This window comes from Heptranchias perlo, chromosome 35 (genome assembly GCF_035084215.1).
Source record: "Heptranchias perlo isolate sHepPer1 chromosome 35, sHepPer1.hap1, whole genome shotgun sequence".
Classification (NCBI taxonomy): Eukaryota; Metazoa; Chordata; class Chondrichthyes; order Hexanchiformes; family Hexanchidae; genus Heptranchias; species Heptranchias perlo.
In genome coordinates this window covers 4,785,089-4,798,204 of record NC_090359.1, presented here as the reverse complement: position 1 = coordinate 4,798,204, position 13,116 = coordinate 4,785,089, and positions in this window count along the sequence as shown.

The window sequence follows — 13,116 nt, the reverse complement described above, 5'->3', positions numbered from 1 at the left end:
TTGCCACTTTCCCTTGGATCCCAAGGGATTTTACATTTCTGACCAGCCTGCCATGTGGGACCTTGTCAAAAGCTTTGCTAAATTCCATGTAAACAACTTCAAACGTGCTACCCTCATCGACCCGCCATGTCACATCCTCAAAAAATTCAATCAAGTTAGTCAGACACGACCTTCCCTTAACAAATTCATGCTGACTGTCCTTGTTTAATCCGTGCCTTTCTAAATGACGATTAATACTGTCCCTGAGAATTTTTTCCAATATTTAGTCCACCACCGAGTTTAGGCTCAATTGCCGGCCTTTACTCAGTCCATCACTTCCTCCCTTCTTAAACAATGTTAGATTGTTAGCAGTCCTCCAGTCCTCCGGCGCTACACCTGTAGACAGAGCGGCTTGGAAAATGATGGTCAGAGCTTCTGCTATTTCCTCCCTTGCTTCCATAACAGCCTGGGATATATTGCATCAGGCCCTATCGATTTATCGACTTTCAATTACGCTGAACCGCATAATATTTCCTCGCTCGCTATCTTCTGTCGCAACCAATATTTCACACTCCTCCGCCTTAACTACAAGGCCTGTATCGTCTCCCTCTTTCTTGAAGATAGACGCAAAGTGTTCATTATGAAACATACCCACAACTTCCGCCTCCACACACTGGTTACCTTTTTGGTCTCCACTAGGCCCTACTCTTTCCTTAGTTATCCTCTAGCGCTTTATGTATTTATAAAACACCTTTGGGTTTTCCTTGAGTTTACTTGCAACTATTTTTTTTCATGTTTCCTCATTGTTTTCCTGATTGCCTTTTTAATTTAACCCATTCACTTAATATACTTCTCAAGGCTTTCTGCAGTTTTGAGCTCTCGGTGTCTGACATAAGCTTCCTTTACTGCCTTAGCATACCCTGTATGCTCCTTGATATCCAGGAGGTTCTAGATTTGTGAGTCCCTCCCTTTTTCTTTGTCGGAACATATTTGCTCTGAAGCCTCACAATCTCCTCCTTGAATGCGTCCCACTGCTCTGACATTGTTTTATCTTCAAGGAGCTGTTTCAAGTCCACTTTGGCCAAATCACATCTCAGCTTTGTAAAATTGGCCTTTCCCCAATTGAGAACTTTTACTCCTGGTCTACATTTGTCCTTTTCCTAAACTACGGTAAATCGATTTGAATTTGGCTACTGGTTACTTGCAAACATCTCCCACCAGCAGAACTGCAAACACATGACAATTCCATCTCCAAACTTCCACTTTGACTCGACCCTTTTTCATTCATACCTTCAGCTTCCCCATTTCCACTCTGCGAAATATCGATGCTCAGTAAATCACACAGCGACTATCAAATCTATCACTTCCTGTTTCACACTTCTCATTTCAGCACGTATTACAGTCTTGCCAGATATTCAGTGTATAGACATTGCAAGGCACTGATGCAAAAAGTTTGAAGTGAAAACAAAATGTAAACTTTGCCCGAGGACACAATGCCTGCATTTCAACAAACAATGCGTTGTATTAATGTATATTTGCGTGCGAAATGGGGATTGCAAAGAAAAGTTCAGCAATCACCATTCTTTGGTGCAGTTAAACGCAGTAATAGAAAACAAATAACTTTCTCTTCTGCTGATTTGGGAAAGCAAAAGACAGGATTGAGATTATGACTTGAAATCTATACAAGCAGCTCGATACTCAATGATTGAGGTAATGAACTGCAGACCAGGAGAGATTGGATTCCCAGGTGCCTTTTACTTGTTTTGGCCCAATGTTGCAAACAAATGGGACAACGACAAATGAGGTTCTACCGAGATATGGGCTCGAATCGGTGGATTTAGAGACCAGGGTGGTCATATTACATCATGGATGCCACTCACTGCATCACCCAGCACTGACCATTCAAAGACACTTGGATATTTTCACAACACTGCCGTGTCGCTACATCACGGACCTCTGGGGTTTGCTGCCAAACCTCTCCCATCAGCAAAATTGCAAGCACTGGTCAATTCCAACCGACCACTTTGACTCGGCCCTTTTTCATCCATATTTTCAGCTTCCCCAATTTCCCTTCTGCTAAGTATAGATTCTTATCCAATCACACAGCTATTGTCAAATTTAGGGATGTCTTACTGTAGTTGTACAGGGTCTTAGTGAGACCACATCTGGAGTATTGTGTGCAGTTTTGGTCTCCTTATCTGAGGAAGGATGTCCTTGCCACGGAGGTAGTGCAACGAAGGTTTACGAGACTGATTCCTGGCATGGCAGGACTGACGTATAAGGAGAGATTGGGTCGACTAGGCCGATATTCACTGGGGTTTAGAAGAATGAGAGGTGATCTAATCGAAACATATAAAATTCTAACAGGACGAGACAGACTAGATGCAGGGAGGATGTTCCCGATGGCTGGCGATTCCAGAACCAAGGGTCACAGTCTCAGGATACGGGGTATGCCATTTAGAAACGAGATGAGGAGAAATTTCTTCACTTCGAGGGTGGTGAAACTATAGAATTCTCCTCCGCAGAAGGCAGTGGAGGCCAAGTCATTGGATGTATTCAAGAAGGAGATAGATATATCTTAATGCTAAAGGGATCAAAGGATAGGGAGAAAAAGCTGGAACAGGGTTACGAGTTAGACGATCAGCCACGATCATTTTGAATGGCGGAGCAGGCCCGGAGGGCCGAATGGCCTACTCTTGCTCCTATTTTTTATGTTTCTGTGTTTATCGCTTCCCTCGTCGCTGCTTCTGTTTCACAGCTCGTCTTGTTGGATAATCAGTGCATATACATTGCAAGGCACTGATGCATGAAGTTCGGGGTGAAATGAAAAGAGCTCGATCCTCACTGATTGAAGCTGCGAACTCCCCAGCAGCAGGAATTGGATTCCCCGTGCCGTTCACTTGTTTGCCCTGCGTTGCAAACGAATGGGAGAAAATTCGAGGTTTTACCGTGATTTGAATTTGGATCGATGGAGTCTAAGTCCAGAGTGTTTACCATTATACGACGGAGCCCATTCATTACTTCAGCCAGCAGCCACCAGTCAAAGACACTTGATTATTTTCTTTGCACTGCCGTAATGCTGCATCACTGACCCCGAGAGGCTACTGGAAAATCTTTCCCAACAGCAAAAGTGCAAGTTCTAAAAAGAAAAAGTAAACATTGCCCGAGGACACGATCTAAGCAATGCCTGTCTTTGAAGAAACAATGCTTTGGATATGTTTGTCTGCTGAACGCAATTGCAAAGAAAAGTTCAGAAAACTCCATTGTTTTGTGCAGTGAAACTCAGCAATGGCCAAAGAACAACTTTCGCTTCTGCTGATTTGGGAAAGCAGAAGAACGGTTCAGCAATCGATCGAAGCAGCGAACTTCGATCTTCGATTAGATTTCAGCTGCCTTTAATTTTTCAACCCAACAATTGGGACAACAACACAACGGGCGCCAGCGAAATTTAAACTCGGATCGGTAGATTCAGAGTCTAGATTGCTCACCATTCCACCATGGAACCCGTTGATGATCTAATGCAGCAACCACCATTCAAAGACACATGGCTCTTTTTTTCAGCACGGCCATGTTGCTGCATCATTGACCTCTCGAGGCTGCTGCCTACCCTCACCTTTCAGCAAAACTGCAAGCACTGTCAATTCCAAGCTGCCAGTTTGACTCGGCCCTTTCCCATCCAAACCTTCAGCTTTCACCCTTTCCCCTCTGCTAAGTATGGATGCTGCTCCAATCACACAGCAACTGTCAAAACTATCGTTTCCACCGTCGCAGCTTTTGTCTCACACAGCTTAGTGCAGCCCGTTTCGCAGTATTGCCGAATAATCAGTGGATAAATATTGCAAGGCACGGATGCATGAAGTTTGGCATAAAAACAAAATGTAAACACTGCCCGAGGACACGACCCAAGCAATTCCTGTATTTCATGAGGCAGTGCTTTGAATTTCCATGTGTTTGCCTGCTGAATGCAGATTGCAAAGAAAAGTTCAGCAGACACCATTCTTTGGTGCAGTGAAGCGCAGCGTTACACAACAAGTAACTTTCTCTTCTGAAGATTTGGCACAGCAAAAGACAGGCTGAGCTTCTAGAGACATAGAAAGGTACAGCACGGAAGGAGGCCATTCGGTCCATCGAGTCCTGCCGGCTCTATTCAAAAGCAATCCAGCAGGTCACACTCCCCCGCCATAACCCCGTAGCCCTGCAAATGTTGTCCTTTCAAGTACTTATCCAGTTACATTTTGAAAGTCACGGTTGAATCTGCTTCCACCACCCCCTCAGGCAGTGCATTCCAGATCCAAACCACTCGCTCTGTAAAAATGTTAACTCTCATTTCGCCTTTGTTTTTTTTTTTGCCAGTCACCTTAAATCTATGTCCTCTAGTTCTTGACCCTTGCGCCAAAAGGAACAGTTTCTCTCTATCTATTCTGTCCAGACCCTTCATGATTGTAAATGCCTCTGGCAATTCTCCTCTGTCCCAAGAAGAATAACCCCAGCTTCTCCAGTGTATCCACCTAACTAAAGTCCCTCATCCATGGAATCATTCTAGTAAATCGTATCTGCACCCTCTCCGAGGTCACATCTTTCCCTAAGTCTGGTGCCCAGAACTGCTCCAGTTGTGGTCGAACCACTGATTTTTTAAGGTTCATCATGACTTCCGTGCTTTTGTATTCGATGCCTCTATTTATAAAGCCCAGGATCCCGTATGCTTTTTAAACGCTTTCTCAACCTGCCCTGCCACCTTCAACGATTTGTACACATACACCACAAGACCTCTCTGTTCCTGTACCCGTTTTAGAATTGTGCCCTTTGGTTTATATTGCCTCTCCTCGTTTTTCCAACTGAAATATATCACTTCGCATTTTGCTGCGTTAAATTTCACCTGCCAGGTGTCCGCCCATTACACCAGCCTACCTATGTCCTCTTTAATTCTACCACTATCCTCCTCACTGTTCACTACACTTGCAAGTTTTGTGTGATCTGCAAATTTGGAAATTATGCACTGCACACCCATTCATTAATGTATAACAAAGAGGGCAGTGGTCCTCGCAGTGACCCCTGGAGAATACCACTGTACACCTCCCTCCAGACCGTAAAACAACCGTTCACCACTACTCTCTGGTATCTGTTCCTTAGCCATTTTTGTATCCATGCTGCTTTTGCCCCTTTTATTCCATGAGCATCTGTCTTGATGACAAAAATATTATGCGGCACTTTATCAAACGCTGTTTGAATGTCTATACAAGTCTATACACAAATCGCATTGCCCTCATCTACCCTCGCTGTTACCTCACCAAAAACTCTATCAAGTTAGTTAAACAAGGTTTGCCCTTCATAAAAGGCAAAATGTATGCAAGGAGCTCGATTCTCATTGACTGAAGCTACGAACACCCCACCAGCAGGGATTGGATTTATGTTGCCTTTTACTTGTTTGCCCTAAATTTACAAAGGAATTGGACAAATATCGAGGTTTCACCGAAATTTGAATGATCTTTGCTGGTGTTAAATTCCAGAGTGCTCACCATTACTCTATGGAACCCATTAATTAGTTCAAACAACAACCACCATTCAAAGACACTTGTCTCTTTTCTTCGTACTTCCATAATGCTACATCACTGACCCCTCGAGGCTACTGGCAAACATCTCCTATCAGCAAAACTGCAACTTCTTGTAAAGAAAACGGAAACTTTGCTCGAGGACACGATCCAAGCAATACCTGCCTTTGAAGAAACAGTGCTTGGAATTTCAATATGTTTGCCTGCTGAATGCAGATTGCAAAGAAAAGTTATGCAAACACCGTTATTTGGTGCAGTGAAACTCAGCATTATAAAAAAACAACTTTCTCTTCTGCTGATTTGGAAAAGCAAAAGAGCGGTTGAGCTTATAAACTGAGAACGATAGAAGCAGATCTAACCTCATTGATTGAAGCTGCAAACGCCCAACCAGCAGAGATGGAATTCAATGTCCCTTTGATTTGTTTGGCTAGCAGTTGCAAATAAATGGAACAGCAGCAAATGAGGTTCCACCGAAATTTGAACTCGGATTGGTAGATTCAAAGTCTAAGAGTGCTGACAATTACACCATGGAACCCGTCCATTAGCTCAGCCAGCACCAGCCATTTAATGATATTTTGCTCTTTTCTTAGCACTGTCAGAATGCTGCAGCACGAACCACTCGAGGCAACTGGCAAACCTGTTCCTTCAGCAAAACTGCAAACAGTGGACAATTCTAACCTGCCACTTTGGCTCTGCCCTTTCTCATCCATACTTTCAGCTTCCCCACTTTCCCCTCTGCTCGGCATAGATGCTTAGACAATCACACAGCTACCGTCAAATCTATTGCTTCCGTTTTACACTGCTCAGCGCAGCTTGTCTTGCTGGATAATCAGTGCATAACCTTTGCAAGCCACCGTAGTCGTATGTCACATCATCAGCGAATATCATCGTATCAGCATAAATCGTACTTTCAGCGTATACCATAGTATTAGCGCATATCATAGTATCTGCGTACATCATATTATCTGAGTATATCATAGTATCTGTGTGAAGCATAGTATCAGCGTACATCATAATATCTGCAAACATCATGTTATCAGTATATATCATAGTAACTGCGTACAGCATAGTATCAGATTATATCACATCAGCAACGTATATCATAGTATCACCGCATGTCGGAGTATCAGCGTATATTATTTCATCAGCATATATCATAGAGTCATGCCTACAGTATATTATCAGCGTATATTATATTATCAGCGTACATCATGTTATCAGTATAGATCATATTCTCTTCTACTGTTTTCTGCATGCAAGATTTATTGTCACCCTCTTTACTTTCCTTGTTGTTTGCAGTCGAGGTGGTTTCACGTTGCAGACATAATCGCCAGAGGCCAAACTCTGTGGTGGTGCCGTTGGTCGAGCTCGAAGCTCCTGGCCGGTTATGTTCATTGTCTCAGGGTGCAACCACCATTCATCTGCAGTTTCCAGTGTTGTGGTGCGCATCCTTTCCATCTGACCTTTCAGTTCTCATCCCTTGTATGATTTTAATTGATGGATGTCGACCCATCAATCTCCTGCTTCTCGGTTTTGGCCTCGTGTACATTATGAACACTGGGTCCGACTTTGTCTGTTATCGGATAGGAGCTTTCAAATTTGAGTTCCCAATTAACTTGAGATGAGTAGATGGTCTCCTATGTTAAATTCCGTGGTTTTGGGTTCCTGATGTCTGGCGGGACCTACTCGGGCATATTCTAGATTCAGAGCAGCTTCTATTGGTCCAATTGTTTCTGCAATTTATTCATTCGATTGTCCATTTCCACCCCGTTTCGTCGAGGCTGGGACATTAGGCCCGCCAACCGTACTTCCGGCAGGTGCATTTTGCGACCAATCATTGTCACTTATTGAATGTACCCGGTACTTTTACCCGGTGCACCTCAAATAGCCAGAACAATCATTGGCAACAGGGTATTCCATCGTGTGCCTCATTCGGATGGAACCTTTATCAATCGGTTTTTAATCGTGCGGTTCTTTCGCTCCACATACCCTGAAGCCTGGGGATGTGAAATCTGGTATCGATGCCCAAAATCTTGCGACTTTCATCACCTGCCCCGTGAAATGAGTGCCTTAATCAGATTTAATTGTGTTGGACAGACCCCATCGGGGGAAGACGTGCTCAATGAGGACTCGAGCCGTTTGGCTGCCTGTAGCCTTATTTACTAGAAAGGCTTCTGCGCATTGGAAAATAAGGTACCACCACCAAGGCATACTCTTTGCCTCGAGAGGTATTTTTCAACGGTCCAACATAATTAATCTGCAATGTATCCCATGGCCCCAATGTGACTTTATATGCCACATTGTTACCTTTGTTTTAAGTCCTGATTGATATTGTGCACCTATTGTGCATTGGTTCACGACTGCTGTCACATCTGCTGTGATATTCGGCCAGCTCATCGTTTCAAATGGTCGTTGGACCAAGCTCTCCCCACTCTGACATCCGCCAGACGAATGTGTCCATCGGATCATCTCTTTTCGGATTTCTGTGGCGATGATCATTCAGTTCCGATAATGCACCAATATATCTGTCTCCAGACGGATGTAATCCCCATTTTTAGCGCATCCCCGAGGCCACGGGACTGTGCCCTGTACGGCAAACTGCAGCTACTGGGTCCAGGAGTTTGACAATGCTAATTGTATGAACGTCAATGCAATGAGTCTAGTGAGTAAGACGGATGAGCTGAGGGCACAGATAGACACGTGGAAATATAATATCACAGCTATTAATGAAAAATGGAATAAAGAAGGGCAGGAGTAGCAGCTCCTCATTCCTGGTATAGAGGATTTTTTGACGAGATCTCGACGGGATAAAATGGAAAGGCGTGGCAATTTTGTTTAAAGAAATAATTACATCTGTGAGGAGAGATGATATGTTAGAAGGATCATCAAATGAGGACATATAGATTGAGCTAAGGAAAAAAAAGGCGGTCTTACTGCTGGGAGTGTGCTATAGATCCCAAAACAGTCAGAAGGAGATCGAAGAGCAAATATGCAGGCAAACGTGTGAGAAGTGGAAACATAATAGGGCAGCAATAGTAGGGGATTTCAACTAACCTAATATTAACTAGGATAGATTCAGTATAAAAGGAATGGAGGGCGCAGCATTCTTATATTGCATTCAGGAGAACTTTTTCGCCAGTACGTCGCAAGCCGAACAAGAAAGGGGTCAGTTCTGGAATTAGTTTAGGGAATGAAGCTGGGTAGGTGGAAAGAGTAGCAGTGGGAGGGCATTTTTGAGGTAGTCATAATAATTCAGTTAAATTTAGAGTAGCTTTGGAAAAGGTCGAAGATAGAACAGGAGCAAAATTTCTCAATTGGGGAAAGACCGATTTTCCAAAGCTGAGATGTGATTTGGCAAAAGTGGACTGGAAACAGCGACATGAAGGTAAATCAATGACAGAGCAATGGGCGGCATTCAAGGTGGAGATAGTGAGGATTCATAGCAAATATGTTCCCACAAGAAAAAGATTGGCCCTCCCAAATCTAGAGCCCCCTGGATGTCAAGGAGCGTACAGAGTAGGATAAGGGATAAAGGGAAGCTTATGTCAGATACTGAGAGCTCAAAACTGCAGAAAGCCTAGAGGAGTATAGTAAGTGAAGGAGCGTGAAATTAAAAAGGAAATTAGGAAAGCAAAGCGGGGGCATCAAAAATATTGCCAAATAAAATCTAGGAAAACCCAAAGATGTTTCTTCAACACGGAAAGAGCAAGAGGATAACTAAGGAAAGAATAGGGCCTATTCGAAACCAAAAAGGTAACCTTTGTGTGGAGGGGGAAGACGTCAACGGCAGTCAGCATTAATTTGTGAAGGGAAGGTCGTGCCGGGTAAACATGATTGAATTTTCAGAGGATATAACAAGGCGGGTCGATGAAGGTAGCGTGTTTGATGTAGTCTGCATGGATTTTAGCAAGGCTTCTGACAAGGTCCCACATGGAAGACTGGCCAGAAACGTAAAAGCGCCAGGAATCCAAGGGAAAGTGTCAAGTTGGATCCAAAATTGACTCAGTGGCAGGAATCAAAGGGTACTTTTATGATTGGAAGGCTCTTTCCAATGGACTTCCACTGGGGTCAGTACTCGGTACATTGCTCTTTGTGGTATATAAGGACTTGAATGTAGCGGCATGATCAAGAAGTTTGCAGATGATACAAAAATTGGCCGTATGGTTGAAGGTGAGGAAGGAAGCTGTAGTCTGCAGGGAGATATCAATGGACTGGTCAGATGGCCAGAAAAGTGGGAAATCGATTTCCATTCACAGAAGTGAGAGGCTATGTATTTGGTGAGGGCAAACAAGGCAAAGGAATACACAACATATGGCTGGATACTGAGAATTGTGGATGAACAGAGGGACCTTGGACTGCACGTCCACAGATCCCTGAATGTAGCAGGATGGCATAAACATGGTTAAGAATGCATCCGAGATATTTTCCTTCATTTGCCGAGGTATAGAATATAAGACCAGTGAGGATTTGCTGGAACTGTATAAAACACTATTTAGACCACAGCTAGAGCACTGCGCACAGATCTGGTCACCACATTTTTGGAGCAATGTGACTGCACTAGAGACGGTGCAGAGGAGATTTACGAGGATGTCGCCGCGACTGAAGAATTTTAGCTGTGAGGACAGATTGGATAGGCTGAGCTTGTTTTCTTTGGAATATAGGAGGCTGAGGGGAGATTCAGGTGTATAAAATTATGAGGGGCCTTGAGAGAGTGGACAGGAAGGACCCATTTCCCTTAGCAGGGAGGTCAATAACCCGAGAGCATAGATTTACAGTGATTGGTAGAAGGATTAGAAAGCATTTGAGGAGAATTGTTTTCACCCAGAGGGTGGCACGTTCTGGAACTCACTGTCTGAAAGGATGATGGAGGCATAAACTCTCATTGCATTTGAAGGGTAATTGGATGTGCACTTAGAGTGTCGTAACATACATGGCAACGGAACAAGAGCAGGAAAGTGGGATGAGGCTGGAAAACTATTTTTCGGCCAGCACAGATACGATGGGCCGAATGGCCTCCTTCTGTGCCATAAATCTCTATGATTCTCTGATTCCAGGGATTTTTGTTTTGCAAATCTACCAAATTTCACTGTTTGCAAGCAACTCAGACGGGCGGCATCCAAGACCGTCGTCTGCTGGAAAGCTTTAGCCTATGAATCAGCTTTCCCATTTTCTGCCACCATTGCCTGTTGTTAGAATGTGCCTTCACTTTTACAATCACCACCAAATGCGTTCGATTTCAGGCCAGTTACAAAGTTTTTTGTAAAAGCTCAACGGTGGTTAACAGCTTTCCATCTGCTGAGCTGAACCCTCGTTTCTCCTAAATAGGTAAATAATAAGTTTGCGACAAACAAGTAAAATGACTGTCGGAGAAAATGTTCCCCTCCATCCATCTGAAGGACAGAGGTCACTGTGTCTAATTCACTTGCTGTGCTGATCGGCCTTCAGTTAAATGAACGGATTTCTCAATTTCTAGATCGACCACATAAACACCAAGTCCGGATACAGGCCTGTTTGCGGTCATGGTGCACGACCCATCCAACAAAACATACAAGTGGGGATGCTAAGATTTGACCCTGACATGTTTCGGCATCTTGGAGGGTGCACTCATGAGGTTGCCCTGGAATCAGCAGGCCAGCTGCTCGGCACAGGATGGTGCATGTGACGCACTTTTAAATTCCGTTCCTGTAACCCAAGCATCAAGTGAGCTATTCGGGGTTACTGGACACCGTACCGTCTTTCAATGCTCCTGACAGTAACAACTCGGTGTGGGTGTGGGCGATCTGAACTCTCATTTTATCCAATCCAGTGTTATGGGCAAATTCATGTGTGGCCAAGTGGTCAGTTAGAAGGTGTGTCGGATTCCGGTTCTTCAACTGCGAATCGGAAGGGTTGAATCGTAAGAAAGACACAACAGGTACTCTTAGTTAAACTATGTTACTTGATTACTCAGCAGTATGCAAACAATACCTACACTTGCTTGGTACACTTGCTTGGGACACTTCCTTGGTACATTTCCTTGGTACAAGTCCAAACGATTGATTTATTCTTTTGAGCTCTTCCAGATCTTTGTGTGGGGCATTAACCCACCCGACTGCAGTGCAGCTGCTTACTCTCAAAGTCCTTTATGTCCCCTGGGTCAGTCATATGACCGGGCTGATATCCATCTGTCTTTTATATGATATCTTCCTGTTCATCCACCCTTGGTGCGTCATGCCGTGCCGGCCATCTGCTACCCCCCCCCCCCCGCCCCCCCACACCGCCCCCGGGTTCCTGGCAAGTATAGTTTTGACCAATTCTCAACGTGATTTCAATTCTTGTCTTAAGGTCCAGCACATACCCATTGGATTCAGTGATAGCAAATTCAATCAACAGTGATTAAATGTAAGAGACAGAATCAAGGACACTTTGGAGTTCCATAGCTTTCTTATCGAACAGTCTATGAATTCAATAGATCTTTTGGTTCCTAAGCAATTATAACAAAGATGAGTATGAGATAGAATCATCTGCTGAGGATTTCAAGGACAAGGTATTATCTTCGTTTGCTGCAATAGTTCCATTGTCTAACCACAAGGCTTACTGGCTTGTTTTTGGTCAGGCAACCATACGTTCAAATCAAGTCCACATCATTATTACACATACGTGATTGTATATGGTTTCTTCACTCACTGCACATCCAGAAAACGGTAGAAGTTATACTTGGGGTCTTTAAGTCTGGGACTGCGACAACAGCTTGCTTCAAACCCATGATCGCTTCTTCCCATAGGAGACACCTTTTAGGCTGGAAAAATAGGCTTGTGAACAGAAATCCAAAACCTCCAGCCTCCCCTGAAATATATATATATATATATATATATATATATATATATATATATATATATATATATATATATTAAAGAATGATTAGCCACTCTTATCCTCACACACATAAGTAGTTAAATCGCACATGTAGTATTTAGGTAACAGCAAAGCATGATGGGATACTTGACCATCATGGGAGCAGCTTGTAACCCACACTGTAAAAGTTGACAAAGGAAGGTTTGTTGGATTTGTGGCTACCACCTCGCTTATCTCCAGAAAACACGAAGGACTGTTTACCCAAGGCCGAAGCTGACATTGTTTATCCTAACTAGCTCACTTCGGATGATTAAGGGAGGAGCGATGGATGTCTCCAAGGTTACCCCAGCACAAAAGGGAGTCAGGGATGAGCAGCTGCTCAGGACATTGTGAAGACCCTCTGTGCAGTCTCAATGTTTGGGACTTATGTGTTTATTGATAAGTGTCCTCCTCAGGAATGTGAGATTTTTAATGTCATGGGATGACCCAAGGTAGCCCCTGACAAGTGAATGGCAGACTATACCACCAAATGAAACCCACTGTAGTGAGGTAAACATGTACCCTCACCTTTCACAGCAGGTGGGTGTTGCTTATTGAAAGGTATAAACATGTTTGTAGTGCTGATGTTCCTTTCAGAGTTTTGGTGCTGGCTTGAGGAAGCTTACCACTCTCCATTTGTGCAGAAAGCTTTCTAATAAAATTCATCTTTGTCAGCAGTTCCGTCTCCGTCTGGTTTTGCTGCAACAATTCGAGT